The sequence below is a fragment of the Macaca thibetana genome, chromosome 14 (assembly GCF_024542745.1).
Source record: "Macaca thibetana thibetana isolate TM-01 chromosome 14, ASM2454274v1, whole genome shotgun sequence".
NCBI classification, from domain to species: domain Eukaryota; kingdom Metazoa; phylum Chordata; class Mammalia; order Primates; family Cercopithecidae; genus Macaca; species Macaca thibetana.
Genome location: NC_065591.1, coordinates 12,338,033 through 12,363,224, shown reverse-complemented (window position 1 = coordinate 12,363,224; position 25,192 = coordinate 12,338,033). Strand labels below are relative to the sequence as shown.

The 25,192-nt window shown below is 50.9% G+C and overlaps 1 long non-coding RNA gene and 1 pseudogene across 1 annotated transcript; both read left to right on the top strand.

Annotated features, from left to right (window-relative positions):
- The first annotated feature begins 2,456 nt into the window (after nt 1-2,456).
- On the top strand, nt 2,457-12,950 carry LOC126935545 (uncharacterized). Its single transcript, XR_007719257.1, has 3 exons — nt 2,457-2,593; nt 9,878-9,996; nt 12,440-12,950. It is a non-coding gene; the product is annotated as an uncharacterized LOC126935545 (long non-coding RNA).
- A 320-nt stretch (nt 12,951-13,270) lies between these two features.
- Nucleotides 13,271-14,367, top strand: LOC126935492 (60S acidic ribosomal protein P0-like; annotated as a pseudogene).
- The last annotated feature ends 10,825 nt before the right edge of the window (nt 14,368-25,192 follow it).

Genomic DNA, 25,192 nt, shown 5'->3' with positions numbered 1-25,192 from the left:
CCTCCCCATAGGGTGTTGGAAAGTGTGTCCCACTGGGTATGATGCAGGACCAGGAGGGACCTTACTAGCAACCAGGGTAAGGAGGAATGACCAAGACATTCCAGCCCCAGCATGGGGAGTAGGGTGTGGGTTGGGCCTTTGCAGTGTCAGGGATCTGGGCGGCCCCTCCTAGCTCACCTGCAGATCTCCCTCCACAGGCGGGACCCCCATACCCTGGGAACACCACAAGCCGCTCCTGAAGGCAAACAGAAGACTCAGAGACAGAGCAGCAGAGCCTGAGCCATAAGGTGGAGGGAAACATGCCCCAGCCACCTCCTGTTCTTGACACTGCTGGCCCCGGATCCAGTAAGTGGCATGACCATGCAGAGTGGTGCCTGGGCCCCTAACAGCTGCTCCCTCAGTTCCACATGGAGAAGGCTGTTCCCTAAAAGGGCTCCATTAAATCCTTAGCCAAGAGCCACATCCCCTCTGTTTCCGTCCCAGCCAGGGGGAGAGGGCACATGTCCAGGCCGCTCCTAGGGTGCTGATCTCGTAGGGGCACACGGTAGCATCTTCAGGGAATGGCAGCTTCTTGTTCTTATGTAGTTATCGTGGCCGGGATAAGACCACACAACCATGTGTTTTGGAAAAGGAGACAAAGGAGCCATCCAGGGATGCCAAAGGGGTCAAATAAAGTTTCTGGGACCTCTGTGAGCCCATGGCTCTCGGGGCCCTGAGTCACAGGGTCCAGAAAACCAGGCCTGTCCGGATGGGGGGCCTGGCATGGGAATCACACTGTCATAGGATGTCGCATGTCATCTGCAACAAAGACAGCTCATTTTCAAGCATCCTACTGAAACTTCCTTCCCTGTATTGGGGCTCAGATAATGATATCCCAAAGTATGGTGCTGTGGCATGCTGAGTACTTTGAGCTAAAGGAGACTGGAAGGTCTCAGAAGCAGCCTCGGAAGCAGTACCTCTCTCTCTGACCTGTCCCCCTTTTCTCCCTCAAAGCAGCCATAGAAATGAGAATTCCTCTTACCTAAGGGAGGTCATAGAAAGTAGAAATATTGGGGGCCGGGTGTGATGGCTCATGCCTGTAATCCCAGCAGTTTGGGAAGCCAAGGAGGGTGGATGACGTGAGGTTAGGAGTTTGAGACCAGCCTGGCCAACATAGCGAAGCTCAGTCTCCACTAAAAATACAAAAATAGCCAGGCATGGTGGTGCACACCTGCAGTCCCAGCTACTCAGGAGGCTGAGGCAAGAGAATTGCTTGAACCCAGGAGGTGGAGTTTGCAGTGAGCCAAGATCGTGCCATTTCACTCCAGACCAGGTGACAGAGCAAGATTCCGTTTCAAGAAAAGAAGAAGGAAGAAGAAGAAGAAGGAGAAGGAGAAGGAGAAGAAAAAGGAGAAGGAGAAGAAAAAGGAGGAAAAGAAAGTACAACTATTACTCTAACCTTCCCCTGCCTTTCTGTGTAGGAGCTGGTCATAAGGAAATTCTCTGAGCCTACTTGGTCTGATAGTAGGCCGTAAGACCCTTGCTCTTAGCAGGGTCCTGCCCCATACTAGAAATAAGGAATATGGCAGACAGTCCAAGAAGAATGTGAACACACAGTCATTGCTGAGTTCCCTCCCTTGGCCTATTACCCTTAAGTCACACTCTTTTGTTCCAATCACGGGTTTTTTTTAGATGGAATCTCACTCCCAGGCTGGAGTGCAGTGGGTGAGATCTCAGCTGACTGCAACCTCCAACTCCTGGGTTCAAGTGATTTTTGTGCCTCAGCCTCTAAAATAGCTAGGATTACAGGTGCCCGCCACCAAGTACAGATAATTTTTGTATTTTTAGTAGAGACAGGGTTTGACCATGTTGGCCAGGCTGATCTCGAACTCCTGATCTCAAGTAATCCACCCACCTTGGCCTCTCAAAGTGCTGGGATTACAGGTATAGAGCCCGTGCCTGGTTGGTCCAATCACATTCCTATATGACTGTCCATTCTGCATTGAACCTTTGCATAAAAAGGTACTGTACAGTTTTCTCTGGGTATTCATTTCTTTTCTTTTTTTTTCTTTTGGTTTGTTTGTTTTGAGACACAGTCTTGCTCTCTTGCCCAGGCTGAAGTGCGATAGCATGATCTCAGCTCACTGCAACCTCCACCTCCCGAGTTCAAGCAATTCTAATGTCTCAAGCCTCTCGGGTAGCTGGAACTAGAAGTGCGTACCACCATGCCTGTGTAATTTTTTGTGTTTTTAGTAGAGACACAGTTTCACCATGTTGGCCAGGCTGATCTTGAACTTGTGACCTCAAGTGATCCACCCACCTCGGCCTCCCACAGTGCTGGGATTATAGGCGTGAACCACCACGCCTGGCCTAGGTCTTCATTTCCGAAGGCCCCCGTGTCATGTAAAATTTTGATTAAATACATTTGTTATGCTCTTCTCTTGTTAACTTCTCTCTGTCTTTTAGTATAGGAGTGTTGGCCGTGACCCTTATGATGGGTGAGAAGAGGTATCACACCTTTTCCATCCCTACACCTGGAAGGAAGGTTCTGCAGAGAGTTCATGAGAGACGATATCTGGAATGTAATCAGAGCATACCTCTCACTATTTAAGAGGTAAGGCTGGGTGCGGTGGCTCACGCCTGTAATCCTAGCACTTTGGGAGGCTGAGGAGGGCGGATCACAAGGTCAGGAAATTGAGACCAGCCTGGCTTACACAGTGAAATCCCATCTCTACTAAAAATACAAAAAATTAGCCAGGCATGGTGGTGGGTGCCTGTAGTCCCAGCTACTCGGGAGGCTGAGGCCGGAGAATCACTTGAACCCGGGAGGCGGAGGTTGGAGTGAGCCGAGATCATGCCACTGTACTCCAGCCTGGGCAACAGAGCAAGACTCCATCTCAAAAAAAAAAAAAAAAGATATATAAAATGCCCCTGGGGTTTTTCTTCTTTTGTCTAGTTTGTGAATTTATTTCAGTGGTATAAGAGCTCTCCAGGTTAATTCCTTACCTGTATGTGCTTAGGTTATGTTCATCTGAAGGAAAACTTAAGAAATTATGTGGTAAACTATAATATAGAAGTTTATTTTTCTCTTGAGTAAACAATATTTGGAGGTTCTGGTCCAGGGCTGGTGTGGCAGCTCCACAAACATCAGAAACTCAGATCAATTCCTTCTTGTGGCTTGGTCATCCTTAACATGGGGCTTCTACCTCATGATCCAAGATAGCTGCTTCTCCTCGAGCAATCACATGCATATTCCTTTCCAGCAGAAAAGGAGAAGAGGTAACAGGGTGCAACCTCCTGCCTCTGAATGGCACTTCTTCTTATAACTTACACACATGGCCATACCTGGCTATAAGGGAGGCTGGGAAATATAGCTTATATTTCAGGGGGTTGTTTGCCCAGCAAAAAACCGGGGTTCCGTGGCAAAGAAGACAGAGAACAGATGTTGGGGAATAGTTAGCAGTCTCTGGCACACCTTGGTATTTCTCCATTCCACGTGGGAAAGATGGCCATGTACTTTCTGGTACTCTGCTCCAGGTGACCTTGTTCTTGTATGTTACATGTTCTTGTGTGTTACTTTTTTTTTTTTATTTTTTGAGATGGGGTCTTGTTCTGTTGCCCAGGCTAGAGTGCAGTGGCATAATCTCAGCTCACTGCAACCTCTGCCCCCCAGATTCAAGCAATTCTCTTGCGTCAGCCTCCTGAGTAGCTGGGATTACAGGTGTGCGCCACCATGCCCATCTAATTTTTCTATTTTTAGTAGAGACAGGGTTTCACCATGTTGGCCAGGCTGGTCTCGAACTCCTGACCTCAAGTGACCACCTGCCTCAATCTCCCAAAGTGTGGGATTATAGCCATGAGTCACTGTGCCCGGCCTTGTGTGTTACTCTTAACTCCTCAACTTAAGTTGAGTTTCTCTTAACTCCTCTTACTTTAAGAGCAAGATTCAGGCCTCCAGAACAAAGCCCTTAGCCTGACATTCACAGCCCTTGACCACTGGGTCTCAGGAACTGCCACAGCCCTGTGCAGCCTGCGTCTGGCCTCTTGGAGCCACCTGCCTGCTCCATTCCTTGCCTCCCCAGACTGTTCCCTCTGCCTGAATGGCCCTTCTGGACCTCCGATGCCAGGGGCAGTCCTATCCAACCTCGAAGACCCAGTGCTGAGGCATTGCTCTGTCAGTGCAACCTTGCAGGGCCTTGCTGGGGGAGAATCAGAATCCCTTTCTCCTGCCCTCCCTTGGGCTTCCGGAGCCTTCCGTCATCCTCTATTTATAGTTCAAGTCAGGTGCCCCTGGACACGTTGCTGGGAGGGAAGGGCCTCAGCTGGGAGAGCCGGTTCTGTGACCTGCTAGGGAAGGGCTGGGATTTTCCAGGACGGCTCCTCTAGCCCTATAGTCTCCCTGGCTACATCTGTCTACTGGGAAATGGAGTCCCCTACCTGGACAGCCTTAATCTGGTGCACCTGGTGGCTGCTTGTCTCCTTGGCTTTGCTGTGAGCCCTGGGGCCTGGGGATGGGCTTGTCTCCAACCCTGGGCCTGCTCCTGCCTCTGCTGTGGTGAGGTGACCTGAGTAACGGGTTGGGTTAGGTGGTCTCTATGTTGGTAGGGGTCTGAGTAGGGTCAGGCTTGCTCTAGGGGAGGGTCCCTGTTGCAAGAGTTGGGTAGAGAGGGCAGGAGCCGGCTGTAACTTTGCAAAGCTCTGTCCCGGGACGCTTGGCTTCCCTCCTGTTGTCCTCCACCCTCCAGAAAGCCCAGCAGGGCGAGAAGAGCCCTGTGTCCCCATACTCAATGTCATTGTCACCTCCCCTCCCTCAGCCCAGCCGGTCCCAGTCAGCTCCAGACCAACTCGGAACACTCGGGAAGCTGAATCCTTCGACCTCCTCAAGCCATTGCTCGACATCCCCCAATCACAGCCTCCCCAACTCCCATCTCCAAAGGCCTCTCTCCTCCCCACATCCCCGGCTGTCACCGTCCTCATTCTTCTAACAAGCTGACAAACTTGAATTCTGAGTGAGCATGACCTGGGGTCAGAGGGCCTGAGCCACAGCCCTCTGTCTCCACCCCATCCCCCACTTACACGCCCACTTTCACATACAGACACCGATCCTGATGCCAAGGACATCCGCTGGCTAAATACCTCCTCCTGCCCTTTCACGAGCCCCAACACCCGGTCCTGACTACCTGCACCCAGCCCTGGACCCTCAAGTAACTGTAGGAACCCCCTCTACAAGACTCAGCCCTTTTGCCACCAGTGGGACTTGCAGGCCCAGCTGACCAGCACCTTCTTGCCTGCTGTGGGCCATGTGACCGGCGGAATTCCATCACATCTGCCCTGAGCCTCGCCTAAATCAGGACAAAGTTTAGGTGTTCAGAATCAGATGGACCTGACTATGTGACCTTGGGCAAGTGACTAACCCTCTCTGAACCTCTGACATTTGTAGCTGACTCCAATCTGATACATGGGCTCCCCAAGGGCCTGAGGAAGGGAACCAGTGGGCCCCACGTCCTCATGGGTTTGAAACCTCACTCTTCCCTCCCTTGCCCTTGGAAAGTGAGGGCAGGAGGCTCCTTCATGGGGGTGGCTAGAATGAGGAGGGAGGACCAGGAAGCCTCCTGACCTTGCCCCAGGAGCTGGCAGCCCCCAGTCCCACCTTACCCAGAGATCACCCAGGGGAGACCACTCTGGCTGAGGGATGCAGGTACTGGTGCCAACTAGGAGACGCAGTCTAGGGCGCCTCCCAGTGGACACCAAGGGAACGTCTCCCTGGCTGGCCTTTGGGACAGCCCTGTGATTTCAGCCCTTGGCCTGCAGTCAGGCTCCAGTACTGACCCCAGCACCAGCAGTGGCAAATTCCACCTCATTTGAGGAATCTCAGTTTCCTCTTCCACAAAACAAAAATAATGATAACATCATCATATAAGACCACAGTGAGACTTCCATCGGGTGACCCAGGCGACCTGCCTTCCACACTAATGTTTTCCAGGTCTAGAGAGGCTGGGGCTTGCCTGGGGACCACAGCGAGCTGTGGTGAGGAGTCAAGGGTTCAGGCTGTCAGACTCCTGGTCCACTGCTCTTTCCACTCCTGGGAGGTGCCTCAATGTGACCTTGGACTCTCCAGGCCTATTAACTCCTCCGTGTGGCTCTGGAAGTTTTCAGATGTTTTAGTGCTATTAACACGCCTGTCCCAGGAATAAGCTTACAAATGCATCCAATTAACCTTCTGCCAACAATTCTGGGACGTGATTTTTTTTGTTGTTTTTTTTTGTTTTTTGAGACAGAGTCTCGCTCTGTCGCCCAGGCTGGAGTGCAGTGGCGCGATCTCGGCTCACTGCAAGCTCCGCCTCCTGGGTTTACGCCATTCTCCTGCCTCAGCCTCCTGAGTAGCTGGGACTACAGGCGCCCGCCACCGCGCCCGGCTAATTTTTTGTATTTTTAGTAGAGACGGGGTTTCACCGTGGTCTCGATCTCCTGACCTTGTGATCCGCCCGCCTCGGCCTCCCAAAGTGCTGGGATTACAGGCGTGAGCCACCGCGCCCGGCCACTGGGACGTGATTTCTTTTCCAGCCTTTGCAGGGAGATCTCTGTTCCCATCTCCTTCCTGGAAGACAGAAGCCTTGTGTGAGCCCCTTGTGTGATGTCACCGCAGCTGGGGCCACCGGATGTTGGTCCTCAGCAGGGAGACTTTGGGTCCTCCACCAGGACCCAGGGTTGACCTGCATGGCCAGGCCCCATGGCCTGGGTGGAACCTTGTTTCTGCTTCAGATGAGGAATTGCAGGGTTGAAGGTGTGGGGAGGAAAGAGGCCTCCACAGTGGGGAAGGGGGCTGCAAAGGGAATCCCAGCCCCAGCCCCAGCCCCAGCCCCAGAAGACCCATTTATTTGCGCTCTAACTGTGGCGAAGGGGCCCTTTCTGAAATGCATGCAGCGCCCGAGTTCCTCTACGGTGGTGTCGGGCTGGTGCTGGGCGCTGAGCGGGGCAGCAGGGGAATTCAGCCACGTCAGGTGCTGTGGCTGTGCTGCGGGCTCTCTGTTTTCACTTAGGCCATGTGTTCCTCTGGAAGTGGCTGGCCGTGGGGCCCCTGGAATTGTGGGCTGGAGCTCTCCTGCTCCCTCTGGCTGCGTCTCTATTGCTGTAGCCCCTAGAATCACCTCTGACAGCCTTGAAAGGCCCGGGGAGGCTTGACCCTGGGGCTGGGAACCCTCGGGCAGGAGGGATGTGTTCATAAACACAGGCACGCTGTGCCATACCAGCTTTTAGACAGTCAAAGACGGAGACTGGGTGACCACACGACCTTCAGGACTCACACAACAACAACAACAACACCACCACACACACACACACACACACACACACACACACACACACACACACACACACACACACGGGTGAGGGGAAAGGAGAAGCGTCCAGGCAGGCCCTGAGGGAGGAAGGCAGAGAGCCAAGGGTATGAACTGAGTGATAGTGGAAGCCATAGGGCCCCTGGGGGAGCAGACAAGGAACATGTTCCCGTCCTGACCCGATCGCCTTGCCCAAGGCCACCACCAACCAGTGGGGAGGTGGGGCGGGGGCGGGGAGTGAGGACAAGGGCCTGAAGCTGGTAACCTGCCCCTGGCAGGACGGCTCTGGGAGGCGATGGAGAGGCTCACCCCCTCCCTGCTTCCCAGCTGAACTGGACTTTCACAGTCTGTCTGCTCACTACCTCTTCCCACCCTCACCTTTCCCTCTTCTCCCAGCTCACCCAGCCCCTGCCTGCACTGAGGGGGACATACTCCCCAACACCTCCTTGGCTTTGCAGATGCTATCCCCCTTGCCTGGAATCCCCCTGCTGCCACCGCCTTTTGCCTTCACCCTACTCTCCTGACAAACGCCAGCTCACTTGCAAGGCCCAGCTCAATGCCTCTTTCTCTGGGTAGCCTTCCCACCACCTCTCTCTTCCTGGCAGAATTCATCTGTGCCCCCGCCCCCGGTGCTCCCGGGGCCCTTGCACGGACCTCTGCTGCTCCAAAGGCTTCCTGCTGTAATACTCCATGTGCACAGCTGAATCCCTGACTTGACTCTGCTGAGAAGGTTGTGCTTTTTTCTATTTTGTACCGAGGGCAACGGGAGGCATTGGAACACTTTTAAAGGAGCTGCGCAACAGGATCGAATTTGTGCTTTGAAAGATCACCGGGGCAGCCGCGTGGCAGACGGAGGCAGGGAGAGGGCGAGAGGGCTTCTGTCATTGTCCAGAATGGAGTCGCAGCCGTGGAGACGGAGGTGGAGGTGGAGGTGGGAAAGGTGGAAAGATTCCAGAGATGTTCGGGGGAAAGCTTCCCCCTAGCCAGTGGTCCCCAAGCCTGGCTGTGCACCCAAATTCCCTAGGCAGATTTTAAAAAATAGGTTTCTGGGCTCTACTCAAGATGCACCTAAATGGGATATCAGGGGCTAGAGCCAGAATCTGTTTTTTCTTGTTTTGTTTTTTGTTTGTTTGTTTTTTTTAGACGGAGTCTCACTCTGTCCCCCAGGCTGGAGTGCAGTGGCTCACTGCAACCTCTGCATCCTGGGTTCAAGTGATTCTCCTGCCTCATCCTCCCGAGTAGCTGGGATTCCAGGTATCTGCCACTATGCCCAGCTAATTTTTTGTATTTTTAGTAGAGATGGGATTTCACCATGTTGGCCAGGCTGGTCTCGAACTCCTGACCTGGTAATTCGCCTGCCTCGGACTCCCAAAGTGCTGGGATCACAGGTGTGAGCCACGGCGCCTAGCCCAGAATCTGTTTTTTTAAAAAAATTATCATTATGAGGCTGGGCATGGTGGCTCATGCCTATAATCCAGCACTTTGGGAGGCTGAGGCAGGCAGATCACCTGAGGCCTGGAGTTCGAGACCAGCCTGGCCAAAATGGTGAAACCCTGTCTCTACTAAAAATACAAAAATTAGCCGGATGTGGTGGCACGCACCTACAATCCCAGCTACTCAGGAGGCTGAGGCTTGAACCTGGGAGGCGGAGGCTGCAGTGAGTCGAGAGCCACTGAGTCACTGCACTCCAGCCTGGGCGACAGAGCAAGTCTTTGTCTATCATTATGGTGGGGAAAAAAAAGAACATATAACATAAAATTTATCATCTTAACCATCTTTAAGTGGACAGTTCAGTAGTGTTAAGTATATTCACATCATTGTAAAGCAGACCTCCAGAACTTTTTCATCTTGCAAATCTGAAACTCCATACCCATTAAACAACAGTTTTCCATTCTCCCTCCCAACCAGCCCCTGGGCAACCAGCATTCTACTTCTGTTTCTATGGATTTGACTGCTTTAGATATTTCATATAAGGGAGTCATACAGGATCTGTCTTTTCGTGACTCAGAATCTGTATTTTAAAAAAATTCGGTCGTCACAGTGGCTCACGCCTGTAATCCCAGCACTTTGGGAGGCTGAGGCAGGTGGATCACTTGAGGTTAGGAGTTCAAGACCAGCCTGGCCAACATGTTTAAACCCCATCTCTACTAAAAATACAAAAATTAGCCGGGCGCAGAGGTTCCAGTTAGCCAAGATCGTGCCACTGCATTCCAGCCTGGGTGACAGACCGAGACTCCATCTCAAAAAACAAACAAACAAGCAAACAAAAAACGAATCGCCAAGTACTTCTGATGCAGCTGGTGTGTGTTCTGCAGTTTGGGAACCACTGTCCACCTGGCTCCAGCTGAAAGGTGCCCTCTGCCTGTGTCTTTGCTCTTAGGAGCAAAATCAGATCTAGCACCCCCGGAACCTGGGGGGGGGGGGGGGGTTCCTTTTGACCTCTGGGGAGAATTTTCTCCTAGACAGGCTTCTCTCAAAGTCTACTAGAGTCAGATCAGGTAGTAACTCCACACCCCACATTATTATTAATGTTCATGACCTACATTTATATCATGTTTTAGATGCTGCTACTCAAAGCGTGGCCTCGCATTCCTTGGAGCTGATTAGAAATGCAGGGTCTCGGGCCACCCCCACGGCTGAATCCGAATCAGCGCATTAAGAAGTTCCTCGGGGAATTCGTGTGCGTGGTGCATTGTGGCGTAGGAGCACAGCTCCAGGGTTTACAGCGTGGCATCTGGCAGGAGTTGGGGGAGGGAGGCCTGACCCCAGAGAGGAGAGGTAGCAGGAGAGGTAGCTGAGAGGCTGGGAGGCAGCACATGCTGATGCGAGCCTGGTTTTGTCTCTCTCATCCCACTGCCTCAGTTCCCATTAAACGAAGCTGCCCCCATGGACCTGTCAACGGCCTCCTGGTGGCTTAGTCCCTGGACCTCAGTCACAAGCGGCCCTCCCAGGCCTCAGCCACCAATTCCCAGGGCCGCCTGGCTATGGGAAGATGGGCCTGTGCTTGGTTTACTGATTCCACGGCTTGGCCTGCCACAGACCCTTCCGGCAGGGCACCTGCTCTCGTGACGTCCCAGCAAATCCTATCCGTTTGCACTAGTCGCAACAGCTTATTGGGCACTTACTAAATGCCAGGGACTGAGCAAAGGACTCCGCAGGCACCAGGTCATTTGGTCCTCACAAAACCCCATGAGGATGCTGCAAAGATTATCTGCATTTGGCAGACAAGGAAACCAAGGCTCAGAAAAGTAAAATAACTTGTACAAGTTCCCATAATTAATAAGTGCTCAAGGTGGGATTTGAACTCTTGTCGGTCTGCTGGGCCTGAGTCCTTAACTCGAATGCCTCCATTTTTGCTGTTTTTATGGAGGACACTGAAGTTCAGTTTTGCAATCTGCCTAGGGTCATATGGCTGTTAAGTGCTGGGCCTGGGGCTTGAACTCAGGATGGTATATTCCCAAACCTCAAATTCTTAACTGCTGGGCTGGTTTCTTTATCCCAGGGGTCCCCAGCTCCCAGGTTGTGGACTGGTACTGGTCTGTGGCCTGTTAGGAACTGGGCCACACATCATGGGGTGAGCGGAAGGCAAGTGAGAGACGCTTCATCTGTATTTACAGCCACTCCCCATCACTCTCATTACTGCCTGAGTGCCGCCTCCTGTTAGATCAGCAGCAGCAGTAGATTCTCAGGTGCATGAACCCTACTGTGAACTGCACATGTGAGGGATCTACATTATGCACTCTTTTTTTTTTTTTTTTTTGAGGCAGAGTTTCGCTCTTGGTGCCCAGGCTGGAGTGCAATGACGCGATCTCGGCTCACCGCAACTGCCGCTTCCTGGGTTCAAGCAATTCTCCTGCCTCAGCCTCCTGAGAAGCTGGGATTACAGGTGCTTGCCACCATGTCTGGCTAATTTTGTATTTTTTTTTTAGTAGAGACAGGGTTTCTGTGTGTTGGTCAGGCTGGTGTCAAACTCCTGACCTCAGCTGATCCACCCACCTCGGCCTCCCAAAGTGCTGGGATTACAGGTGTAAGCCACCGCTCCTGTTCTTATGCACTGCTTATACAGGTCCCTGATGCCAAAAAGTTTGGGGACCCCTGCTTTACCCCATGTTACAGATGTGGGACCTGAGACAGAGATGCTGAGCAAGTCAGCCTGGGTGTGTGAGGGTCTCCTATTGCTGTTCTGTCCACTCCAATTCCAGCTGCCTGGGCTCACTCTGGTATCAACCTTCTCTGTCTGGGCTACCTCAGCAATAACCAGCACTGGGGGCTGAGTAATCCCCGCCCTGTGGGAGGCTGAGGCCGGAGGATCTTTTGAGTCTAGGGGTTCAAGACCAGTCTGGGCAACGCAGCAAGACCTCGTCTCTACAAAAGATATAAAAATTAGCCAGGCGTAGTGGTGTGTACTTGTGGTCCCAGCTACTTGGGAGGCTGAGGTGGGAGGACAGCCTGAGTCTGGATGGTTGAGGCTGCAGTGAGCTGCGATGGTGCTACTGCACTCTAGCCTGCATGACAGAGTGAGACCCTGTCTCAATAAATAAATGAATGAAACCAGCACTGATGAACCAGAGTCCTTGGAGCCACACCTGCAGCTTAGGATGCCCAGGAGCAGGCCGGGTGCGGAGACTTTTGCCTATAATCCCCACACTTTGGGAGGCCGAGGCAGGCAGATCACGAGGTTAGGAGTTCAAGACTCGCCTCAAACTAAACATATTAGGAACTCCTAATAGCTGCTGCTCAGCCCAGCCCCAGATACATCTGTCTGGAATAAGAGAACAGGATCCTTGAGTGTGAGGGCAGAAGACCCTTTGAGATCATCCCCTTCCCACCCCAAAATGGGGAGGACCTGCCAAGAACACGTGGGCCCCAGTGATGGGGCAGGATGAGGACCCAGCCTCTGAGTCCCAGCCTGGGAGCCCCATCTGGAAGAAGCAGCTCAGGCCTCATGAGGACGCCAGGGCTCCATGGCAGGAGGAGGCTGTGCTGGGGAGGAGGGGTGTGGGGAGGACAGTGCCACACCTGTCAGCCTGGGCTGTCCCTGCAGGAGTGGAGGGAGGAGTTTTTGTTCTCTTGGCTTCTCTGTGTTTTTTTTGCAGTGGCACAAATTGCTTTTGTAATAACAGGAAAAAACGATCAACGAACCTTCATTTAAGAAAAAGCACAGCGTTCTCATGGGAACCAAGAAGACAAGGCCTTAATGCAAAGTATATTCTGAGAGAAGAAAACAAGAAGAACAGAGACGATTGGATTACAGCAATTGCTCTTATAACTCCTCCCCGCCCACCCCCTCGATGAGAAGCTGGTTTGAAGAACTGAGTATCAAATCCCTGCTGAGCTCTGAGGTTCCAGGTGTGGATGGGGTGTGGGGCCCACGTATGTGTCAGTGTGCGTGGGTGTGACTATGTGAGCAACTGGGTGTGTGAGATTCAGGCCCAGTCGGCTTGTCCAGAAGCCAGGCCTGAGATGCCCTGGGGGTGCTAACAGGAGTAGAGAGACACCAAAGGAACACAGGCTTTGAAACGAGGCAGAATTGAGTTGGAGTCCCAACCCCACCAACCCCACCTCTCTTCACTCCCCAGGCAGCATAGAAAACAGCGCCTGCCTCTCTCCAGGCGTCCTCGTGGAAGTGACATCGTCTTTTTTTTTTTTTTTTTTTTTTTTTTTTTTTGAGACGGAGTCTCGCTCTGTCGCCCAGGCTGGAGTGCAGTGGCCGGATCTCAGCTCACTGCAAGCTCCGCCTCCCGGGTTCATGCCATTCTCCTGCCTCAGCCTCCCGAGTAGCTGGGACTACAGGCGCCCGCCACCTCGCCCGGCTAGTTTGTTTTTTTTTTAGTAGAGACAGGGTTTCACCATATTAGCCAGGATGGTCTCGATCTCCCAACCTCGTGATCCGCCCGTCTCGGCCTCCCAAAGTGCTGGGATTACAGGCTTGAGCCACCGCGCCCGGCGACATCGTCTTTAAACCCTGCGTGGCAATCCCTGACGCACCGCCGTGATGCCTAGGGAAGACAGGGCAACCTGGAAACCCAACCCCTTCCTTAAGATCATCCAACTATTAGATGATTATCCGAAATGTTTCGTCGTGGGAGCAGACAATGTGGGCTCCAAGCAGATGCAGCAGATCCACATGTCCCTCCGTGGGAAGGCCGTGGTGCTGATGGGCAAGAACGCCATGATGTGCAAGGCCATCCGAGGGCACCTGGAAAACAGCCCAGCTCTGGAGAAACTGCTGCCTCGTTTCCAGGGGAATGTGGGCTTTGTGTTCACCGAGGAGGACCTCACTGAGATCACGGACATGCTACTGGCCAGTAAGGTACCAGCTGCCACCCATGCTGGTGCCATTACCCCATGTGAAGTCACTGTGCCAGCCCAGAATACTGGTCTGGGGCCCGAGAAAACCTCCTTTTTCCAGGCTTTAGGTATCACCACTAAAATCTCCAGGGGCACCATTGAAATCCTGAGTGATGTGCAGCTGATCAAGACGGGAGACAAAGTGGGAGCCAGTGAAGCTAAGCTGCTGATCATGCTCAACATCTCCCCCTTCTCCTTTGGGCTGGTCATCCAGCAGGTGTTTGACAATGGCGGTATCTGCAATCCTGAAGTGCTTGACATCACAGAGGAAACCACATTCTTGCTTCCTGGAGTGTGTCCGCAATATTGCCAGTGTTTGTCTGCAGATCGGGTACCCAACTGTTGCATCAGTGCCCCATTCTATCATCGACGGGTACAAAGGAGTCCTGGCCTTGTCTGTGGAGACTGATGACACCTTCCTGCTTGCTGAAAAGGTCAAGGCCTTCTTGGCTGATCCATCTGCCTTTGTGGCTGCTCTCCCTGTGGCCGCTGCCACCACGGCTGCTCCTGCTGCTGCTGCTGCTGCAGCCTCAGCTAAGGTTGAAGCCAAGGAAGAGTTGGAGGAGTTGGATGAGGATATGGGATTTGGTCTCTTCGACTAATCACCAAAAAGCAACCAATTTAGCCAGCTTTATTTGCAAAACAAGGAAATAAAGGCTTATTTAAAAAAAAGAAAGAAAGAAAAAAAAAGAAAATAAAACAACACCTGCTTCCACGGTTGTGGCAGTGGGGTTTAAAGAAAAGGAGCGGGCAGAAAAAGCACACAGTAGTGAAGCACACCCCCAGCCTCTTAAAGGCCACGACAGCCTCAGAGCAGGCAGGAGGAGCACACAGCAGGTGTTTAGTCAGCGTGAAGCCCCCAGTCCCTGACAGGCCACGACAGCCTCAGAGCAGGCAGAAGGAGCACACAGTAGGTATTCAGCCAGTGTGAAGCCACCAGCCCCTGACAGGCCACAACAGCCTCAGAGCAGGCAGAAGGAGCACACAGTAGGTGTTCAGCCCTCATGAAGCAGGCCCCCAGCCCCTGACAGGCTATGACAGCCTGAGGCAGGACCTCATGGTGATCTGTAACCTGACCCCAGAGGAGGACAGCAGGGAGGACGAATGGCACCCCGGGAGGCCAGAGCCTGGCGTCCCACCCTGTTACCCTCGTGCTCAGTGTCCAGGGGCTGCGGGTTAGCCATGGCCTGCCGCGGAGCCTTAGGAGAGACCCTCCAGCCATTCGGTGGAGCGTGGAGACCCCTCGTGGCCACACGGAGGACTGCAGCTGCACCGCGTGACCTCTCGCCAGCAGCGGAGCTGCTCTACAGCCCTGGCAGAGCTCCGCAAACATTGCTTGAGCTCCTTTTTATTTTATTTTTATTTTTTGAGACAGGATCTCACTCTCGCCCAGGCTGGAGTGCAGTGGCACAGTCTCAGCTCAACACAACCTCTGCCTCCAGAGTTCAAGTGATTCTCCTGCCTCAGTCTCCTGAGTAGCTGGGATTACAGATGTGCCCCACGACGCCCGGCTAATTATTGTATTTTTAGTAGAGACGGGTTTTTGCCACGTTGGGCCAGGCTGGTCTCAAACTCCTGGCCTCAAGTGATCCACCCGCCTCGGCCTCCCAAAGTGCTGGGATTACAGGCATGAGCCACCGCACTCGGCTGCTTGAGCTCCTTTTAAGGTGCCAGGGTTTATGCTTGGTGTTATGGACAAAGAAAGGAAGTGATTCCCACCCCAGAGAAGCTACCACCGGGAGAGTTACAGAGGCTGGGCCGCCCTATTCCTACCTCCCACCCCTGTATACATCCATATAGAAGAGAACTCAGGGTTCAATCGGGGGACCTAGAGCAAGACACCCATTTTCCCATACCTTGCTCCCCGTGTTGGCCTTATGGGGGTGGTACCCTGTAGAGTACCTGGAATAGTCAAGAGCTCAAAAATTCTTATGATTATTGAAGGTATAAAAGACAAGTAAATTGAAGCCAAGTGCAGTGGCTTATACCTGCAATCCCAGCACTTTGGGAGGCCAAGGTAGGAGGATGGATTGATTCCAGGAGTTCAAGACCAGCCTGGGCAACATAGTGAGACCCCATCTCTACAAAAAATTAAAATTAAAAAATTAGCTGGGTGTAGTGGCACCCACATGTAGGAGGCTGAGGCGGTAGAATTGCCTGAGCCCAGGAGTTCTGAGGCTACAGTGAGCTAGGATCCTGTCACTGAACTCCAGCCTGGGTGACAGAGTGAGGCCCTCTCTCAAAAAGATGGTGGGGGCAGGTAAATTGGGTCAGAGTCATGCCCCCTTACTCCCCTCCAAGCAGTAGAAATTGCTAATAAAATGCTTAAAACAAGGTTCATGATGTGCCAGACACTAGGAGAAGCCCTTTGCATGTGGTGCCTCATCTGATCCCTGAAGAGCAGGTACTATTCACCTGGATGAGGAAGCTGATGCCCAGAGAGGTTTAGGCAATTAGGTTAAAGTGATAGATTTGGAATTTGAACCCAGGCCCACGTGGTTCCAGAGCCCAAGCTTTGGTGCACAAAGCAATGAGTCTGCCTAGCAGTGTCAGAGGAGTTTGAACCAGAGCAACTCCATCTTGAATAGGGGCTGTGTAAAATGAGGCTGAGACCCACTGAGCTTCATTCCCAGGAGGTGAGGCATTCTTAGTCATAGGATGAGCTAGGTCGGCACACGGTACAGGTCACAAAGACCTTGCTGATAAAACAAGAGGCAGTAAAGAAGCCAGCCAACTCCCACCAAAACCAAGATGGCGACGAAAATGACCTCTGGTCATCCTCATTGCTCACTATATGCTAATTATAATACATTAGCATACTAAAAGACACTCCCACCAGTGCCATCACGGTTTACAAATGCCATGGCAACGTCAGGAAGTTACCCTATATGGTCTAAAAGTGGGAGGAACCCTCAGTTCCAGGAATTGCCCACCCCTTTCCGGGAAAACTCATGAATAACCCACCCTTGTTTAGCATATAAGCAAGAAATAACCAAAAAAATAGCTAACCAGCAGCCCTCAGGACTGCTCTGCCTATGGAGTAACCATACTTTATTTGCTTACTTTCTTAATAAACTTGCCTTCACTTTACCGTATGAACTCACCCCGAATTCTTTCTTGCACGAGGCCCAAAAAGCCTTTCTTGGGGTCTGGATCGGGACCCCTTTCCAGTAACAATGGGGCCGCCCATGATTTACTAAACAAATGCACTCACCTCTCTGGGCCTTGGGGTCCTCCCCATTCAGGCCAGATATTTAGTTTTATTTGTTTTGTTGTTGTTTTAAGACCATGCGGGGGCTAGCTCCCAGCCCTGGATGCCCTTTGGATTCACTAAGTTTACTTGGTCTGGGAGCATCCTGGAAACTGAGATTTTTTTTAAGCTTCACAGGTGGTTTTAATGAGCAGCAAGGTTTGCAAAGGGCCTCGCAGGCCATAGTACAGAGATTAAACTTTAAACTTTATTCTGCTGGGTGACAAACCAGTGGTGGCTCCTCATGTCCCCCCAACCCTAGGTCTACTCAGTTGCCTTTTGCTATTTATTTATTAGATAAAATTGACCCCTTGGAAGTAAATAATTCAGTGGGGGGTTAGTATATTCACAAGGTTGTACAACCATTACCATCAGATTCCAGAACATTCCATCCCCCCATAAAGAAACCCTGTAGTGGCCAGGCACGGTGGCTCACGCCTGTAATCCCAGCACGTTGGGAGACCGAGGCTGGTGGATCACGAGGTCAGGAGATTGAGACCATCCTGGCTAACATGGAGAAACCCCATTTCTACTAAAAACACAAAAAATTAGCCAGGCGTGGTGGCGCGCACCTGTAATCCCAGCTACTCAGGAGGCTGAGGCAGGAGAATCTCTTGAACCCGGGAGGTGGAGGTTGCAGTAAGCTGAGATGACGCCACTGTACTCCAGCCTGGGTGACAGAATGGGGCGCCATCTCAAAAAAAAAAAAAAAAAGAAGAAGAAAAAAAAGAAAAAAAAAGCAACCCTGTAGTGATGAGCAGTCACTGCCCATTTCTCCTACACCTAGCCCTTGGCAACCCTAACCTACTTTCTATCTCTACGTATTCGCCTATTGCGGGCATTTCATATGAATGGAATCCTACAAGATCTGGTCTTTTTGTGTTTCATTTTTGCTCTTTTGTATTCTTCCACTTGGCATAATATTGTCAAACTTCATCCATGTCATAGCATGCATCAGGACTTCATTCCTGTTTACTGCTGAATAATATTCCATTGTATGGCTGGACCACATGTGTAAAATCCATTCATTGGTAGACTGATGGCTTTAAGGCTCTGGCCTTCTCTTAGACAAGAGAAGCGACCCAGTTGACACAGGTGGTAGGGCTGAGAGAGGCACCAGAAAGCCCAGACCCTGCCTCTCGAGCCTGCAGGAAGGAAGGAAAATCCAGAGGAAAAGGGGTGTGAAAACCAACTCCAGAGAGTTCCAAAGGAGCACATCAAGGTAGACCCTGAGCAGCCATGAGGGACGGGCCACACTTGTCCCCTCACCTCCCTCAGCAGAGGTAAACAAGGGATCGGGATAAAGCTATATCCACCAGGCTGCATCATCGAAGTAGTGCCGAAAACACAGAAATAACCTAAATGTCTAGCGACAAGGAATTTATCCAACAAACTATGGCGTGTCCATCCAAGGAAACACCAGGCAGTCAAAAATGATGCAGCATCGGCTAACATTTATTGTGTGTGTGGGGGGGTGGATGGGTGTGTGTGTGTGTGTGTGTGTGTGTGTGTGTGTGTGTTTAGATGGAGTCTTGCTCTTGTTACCCAGGCTGGAGTGCATGGTGCAACCTTGGCTCACTGCAACCTCTGCCTCCCGGGTTCAAGCGATTTTCCTGCCTCAGCCTCCACAGTATATGAGATTACAGGCGCCCACCACTACGCCTGGCGAATTTTTGTATTTTTAGTGGAGATGGGGTTTCACCATGTTGGCCAGGCTGATCTCAAACTCCTGATCTCAGGTGATCTACCTACCTGGGCCTCCCAAAGTGCTGGGATTACAGGCGTGGGCCACCGCGCCCGGCCACATTTATAGTGTTTACTGTGCCAAGCTTTGTTTGCTCGTTTCATGTGTTCTGATGCACTCAACTCTCACAATAATTCTACAGGTAGGTGCTTTTATGATCCTCATTTCACAAAGAAGAAATTGAAGCCTGGAATACTTACATAATTTGCCCAACATTGCACTGGAGCCGAGATTTCAACCCGGGTCCATTGCTTAATTAATATCTCTGTTCCGTTGTCGCTCTGAAGGTATAATGAAAAAATATTTACAGACATGAGACAACGCTGTTCACAAAATATTGGTGGAGTGAATAAATCGGGTTCTGGAACAGTATGCAGGGTATGAATCAAGACTTGAGGGAAATATGCCAGATTGCAAATCTGGGAGGTCTCCACACATTCTGATTCTGAGTAATTTTTACTTTCTGCTCTGTGATTGTATTTCCCAGTCCTCCATGAGGACTATGTTTTTGTTTTCAATAAGAAAAGTATTTTATTTGGTTCCCTTAAGAAAAATAAACCTTCGTATGTTGCCGGTGGGAATTCAATGTGTTATATTCCCTACGGAGGGCAATTCCGCAATATTTATCAAAGTTGTAAATGCATTTGCCCTCTGAGTCAGCAGTCCTGAGTCTACATTTTATTCTTATAGGTAGAGCTGAGCAAGGATGATGTACCAGGTAATTCACAGTAGCATGGCTTCTAATAACGAAAGACTGGAGGCCGGGCATGTTGGCTCATGCTTGTAATCCCAGCATTTTGGGAGGCCGAGGCGGGTGGATCACTTGAAGTGAGGAGTTTGAGACCAGCCTGGCCAACATGGCGAAACCCCATCTCTACTAGATATACAAAAATTAGCCTGGCCTGGTGGTGTGTGCCTGTAATCCCAGCTACCTGGGAGGCTGAGGCAGGAGAATCACTTGAACCTGGGAGGCGGACGCTACAGTGAGCCCAGATCGTGCCACTGCACTGCAGCCTGGGCAACAAGAGTGAAACTCCATTTCAAAAAAAAAAGAAAAGATTGGAGCCGGGTGCAGGCACTTTGGGAGGCTGAGGCAGAAGGATTGCTTGAGCCCAGGAGTTCGAGACCAACCTGGGAAACATAGGCCCCGTCTCTATGAAAAAAAATTAGCCAGGCATGGTGGCGCATGCCTGTTGTCCCAGCTACTCGGGAGGCTGAGGTGGGAGGATTGCTTGAGACTGGGAGGTCGAGGTTGCAACAAGCCATGATTGTGCTACTTCTTTAGCCTGGGTGGGTGTCACAGCGAGAACTTGTCTCAAAAAAAAAAAAAAAAAAAAAGATTGGAAACAGTATTAAGTGTGCATTTTACCAGAGTCTGATTAAACAAAGTATGGAAGGAACACTATTCAACTGAAAAACAAACAAACAAACAAACAAAAACAAAAGAGCTTCTTATACTGATAGGGAAGGACCCCTGGGATAGTTTAATAAAAAAGGCCAGAGACAGAACAGTGTGTTTATAATGTTACTTCTGTGTGAGAAAGAAGGGCGTTATCATCATCAGTTTGAGATGCTATAACAGAATACTATCAACTGGGTGGCTTGGAAACTATAGAAATGTAGTTCTCAAAGTTCTGGAAGCTGAAAGTTCAAGACCATGTGCCAGCATGGTTGGGTCTGGTGAGGGCCCCTTCTGGGTTGCAGACTGCCAACTTGCCACTGTGTCCTCACATGGCAGGAAGAGGACCAGAGAGCTCTCTGGGGTCCCTTTTATAAGGACACAGATCCCATTCATGAGGGCTACACTCCCATGACCCACTTACCTCCCAGAGTCCCCTCCTACCAATACCATCACACGGAGGGTGGAGATCACACCACAGGAATTTGGGGGATAGGAACGTAGGCATGTGAGGAACAGAGGAGACACAAACATCCAGCCCATGGCAGGAGGCAAGAAAAAATCTATTTTTGCATGTCCTTGTTCTTTGTCTCAGAGACGCGGGAAGTCAGGGTGATAATCAAAATATTTAACAACCAGTGCAGAGCAGACCGCAACAGCAGCAGCTCTAAGACAGGGACTTTCAAGGAATGGAAAAGGGGGTCATCTTAGAGACGGGAGACAAGCGAACAAGACGGGATGGAAACAAGACTTCACAGGCCCTGCTTTTTTTTTTTTTTTTTTTTATTGAGATGGAGTCTCGCTATGTCACCAGGCTGGAGTGTACTGGCGCGATCTCAGCCTCCGCTCACTGCAACCTCTGCCTCCTGGGTTCAAGCAATTCCCCTGCCTCAGCCTCCGGAGTAGCTGGGACTACGGGCACGTGCCACGACGCCTAGCTTTTTTTTTTTTGTATTTTAGTAGAGACGGGGTTTCAACATGTTAGCCAGGATGGTCTCGATCTCCTGACCTCATGACCCACCCGCCTTGGCCTCCCAAAGTGCTGGGATTACAGGCATGAGACACCAAGCCTGGCCCAGTCCCTGCTTTTTCATCCTGTTTTGATGTTTGGACCATGGGACTGTATTGCCTGGTGCAAAAATCATCGTTCTTTTAAAAAGCACTGTACATGGAAGAGTAGCCCTTCCTTCGCTGTTCCCCACATCACAGAGGCATGGGGAGGCCTTGGGAGAGGAGAAGGCTTGCTGGACGGCAGTGAGCTCTGTGTGTTCCTGCAACACCTCGGCTATGTCTGTCAGTCTGTCTGTCCGGTGCTTCAGCTCAGGGGTGAAGCCTCGGACTTCCTCTGGGGGTGTTGACCTCCATTATATTAGCCGAGGTATATGGAAGATGACACAGGGTAAGGGACAGGGTGCTTCTCCCCTCCTCAAAGATTCCTCAAGCCTTCTGTTGGGGGCAAAGACCCTGGAGCTTCCTCAGCTGCTTTGGTGCAATGTCCAGCACATAGTAGGCACTTAGTAAGCCTTTGTTTAATTAACCGCTCCCCCGTCTGCCTGGCTGTTTCACCCTTTGGGTGGTAAGCCTCTTACTCACACAAATCTGCCCCTGTGGCTTAAGCCTCAGAGTTGCTGGTACAAGGGACCATATTACCATAATCAGATCATCAGATTACTTCCTCTTTGCATCTGGCAGAGATCAGTGCACTGAGCAAAGGGAAATGAAAGCACAAAGCATCCATCCCATTGGGCAGAAATTTATCAAGTACCCGCTAGAAAAGAAATGTATCAAGAACCCAGGCCATGGGTCTAGGTTCTGCGACACAGCACGCCTCAGACTACCTTTGCCAGGGCACTCCCTTTGCTCTGTGCACTCCCTCTGTGGGGGTGACAAGTTGTAGCTAACATTTACGGGGCACTCACAAGTGCCAGGCCCTGTGCCGAGCACTCCACACACAATGTCTCACTCAATCCTCACAAGTGCTTTCGTTATTAGACGTGTGCAGGAGCAAGCAACAGAAACAAGACCCAAACTGGCTTAAGCAAGAGGAGATTCTACTGGCTCACACAACCGCAGGTTAGTAAGCCTCAGCTGAGTATGGTGGGATCAAAGCTCTGGCTGTTTCTCTGACTCTTTTTCACGCAGGCTTCCCTCATGGCTGCGAGATGGCCACCAGGAACAGCCGGACGGAATGCTTCCGATTCCTGTCCAACAGGAGAGAGACTGACCTTTCCAGGGCCTGCTTTCCAGAATGAGGAAGAGGCCTTCCCAAAAGCCGCAAGTAAGCCGCCTCCCTTTACGTCTCATCTCATTAGCCAAAATTGGCTTACACCTGCCCATCCCATAATCCAATAATTCTTTTTTTTTTTTTAAGACGGAGCTTGCTGTGTCACCCAGGCTGGAGTGCAGTGGTGCGATCTTGGCTCACTGCAACCTCCGCCTCCTGGGTTCAAGCAATTCTCCTGCCTCAGCCTCCAGCGTAGCTGGGACTACAGGCACACGCCACCACTCCTGGGTAATTTTTTGTATATTTAGTAGAGACGGGATTTCACTGTGTTAGCCAAAATCTCCTGACCTCGTGATCCGCTTGTGTGGGCCTTCCAAAGTGCTGGGATTACAGGCGTGAGCCACTGCACCTGGACTCCAATAATTCTTAACCCTGACTGCCCATCAGAATTCACAGGAAGTTTTTGAAAAAATATTGATGCCTAGGAACCACCCTGGCCCTATCAAATCAGAAACTTTGTGGGTGAAGCCCAGGCCTCAGCATTTTTAAAAACTTCCCAGACTTTTGTTTTTTTAAGACAGGGTCTTGCTCTATCGCCCAGGCTGGAGTGCAGTGGCGTGATCTCAGTCCACGGCAACCTCCACCTCCTTGGTTCAAGCGATTCTCATGCCTGAGCCTCCTGAGTAGCTGGAATTACAGGCGCCTGCCACCACACCCGGCTAATTTTTGTATTTTTAGTAGAGACAGGGTTTCCCATGTTAACCAGGCTGGTCTCAAACTCCTGACCTCAGGTGATCTGCCCGTCTCGGCCTCCCAAAGTGCTGGGATTATGGGCCGAACCATCGCGCCTGGCCCTTCCCAGGTATTTCTAATGTGCAGTGAGTGCCTCAGGGTTAGACCTTGGGCATTGTCTCCAAAGGAGGTTGCCTGCTCAGTGACAGGGAACCTGGCCCAACTGATGACAGCATTCATTGGGAAGCTTCATACCTGTGGCCCACTGCCCGAAGTGTACCGGCAATTAATAATTCGAATAAATCCTATACTTTTCTTGTGAATAGCATAATTATATTGCTTGGCAATTTGTGTGTATGCTAAAAGCATTAATTTGTTAAATGTAAACATCTAAAATATGTCACAATCATTGTAAGCGGTATTAGCATGTCTTGATTTTTTTTTAAAAACCAGGATTGGCCGGGGGCTCACGCCTGTAATCCCAGCACTTTGGGAGGCCGAGGTGGGCAGATCACGACGTCAGAAGATTGAGACCATCCTGGCCAACATGGTGAAACCCCATCTCTACAAAAAATACAAAAATTAGCCGGGTGTGGTGGTGGGCACCTGTAGTCCCAACTACTCAGGAGGCTGAGGCAAGAGAATCCCTTGAACCTGGGAGGAGGAGGTTGCCGTGAGCCAAGATTGTGCCATTACACTCCAACCTGGGCGAGAGCATGAGACTCCATAAAAAAAAAAAAAAAAAAAAAAAAAACAAAAAAAAGAAACCAGGAGCTTCCAAAACTGGAAGAAGCTTGGAGCCTCCCTTGGCTTCTAGAGATTTCCCAGCCTGATATCTGGCCACAGGCTGGGTCGCCCAGCCCTGGGCCCTTCCTTTCTGTGAAAGTTTGAGTTCTTGATCCCAATTCTTTATTACCCCGTAGTGGTGTTCAGCATTTTATCCACCAACCATGGCCTCCTGGTGGGTGGAGTGTACTCTCTTCTTCTCAATTTTGAGCTTGATCATGTGACTTGCCAGGACTTGCTGTTCAGAGGTGAACAGAAGCTGCAACTAGCTTTCCTGGTTCCTTGTGCTTTTGCTGTAGCCACTGGAAGAATAAATACCTCCCAGATGGCTGCTGCAGCCCCTTCAGTCTGACCCTGTGATGGTTAATTTTATGGATCAGCTTAACTGGGCTAAGGGTATCCAGATAGTTGGTATTATTTCTGGGCGTGTCCATGAGAGTGTTTCTGGAAAAGAATAGCATTTTAATCAATGGACTGAGTAAAGAAGGTTGCTCTTAGGCCAGGCGCAGTGGCTCATACCTGTAACCACAGCACTTTGGGAGGTTGAGGCAGGTGGATCACCTGAGGTCAGGAGTTGGAGACTAGCCTGGCCAACATGGCAAAAACCCATCTCTACTAAAAATACAAAAATTAGCAGGGTGTGGTGGTGCACACCTGCAATCCCAGCTACTCCGGAGGCTGATGCAGGATAATCGCTTGAACCTGGGAGGCAAAGGTTGCAGTGAGCCAAGATCGCACCACTGCACTCTAGCCTGGGTGACAGAGTGAGACTCCATTTAAAAAAAAAAAAAAAGAAGAAGAAGAAGAAGGTTGTTCTCGCCAAAAGAGGTGGGCAGCACCCAGTTCATTAAGTGCCTGAATACAACAGAAATGCAGAGGAAGGGAGAAGTCTGTCTCTCTCTTCTTGAGCTGGGATGTCCATGTGCTCCTGGCTCTTGGACCTTCAGATTCATACTGAATGATATATATGACTGGCTTTCCTGGTCCTCAGCTTGCAGACGGCAGATCACGGGACTTCTTGGCCTCTATCATCACGTGAACCAATTTTCGTAATAAATCTCCTCATCTGTATACACATACACGCTATCGGTTCTGTTTCTCTGGAGATCCTTGACTATTTTTGGGCCCCAGGGTAAGACATGCAGCTGGGCTGAGCTGGACCTACTGTCTGCAGCAGAGCCACACAGCTAAGTCCGACCAAGTTACAGGCCTGTGGGCCTGAGAATAGATGATTGCTCATTTAAGCCACTGAGCTTTGAGGGTGCTGTGCAGCATTATCAAAGCATTAGTTACCTAATACGCCTTTTCAAACTGTGCTGTGCACAGACATATCAGCCCTTTGACCTCAGAGAACTTAATGGGCCTAGCACAACAGAGGAGAGTGAGTGGA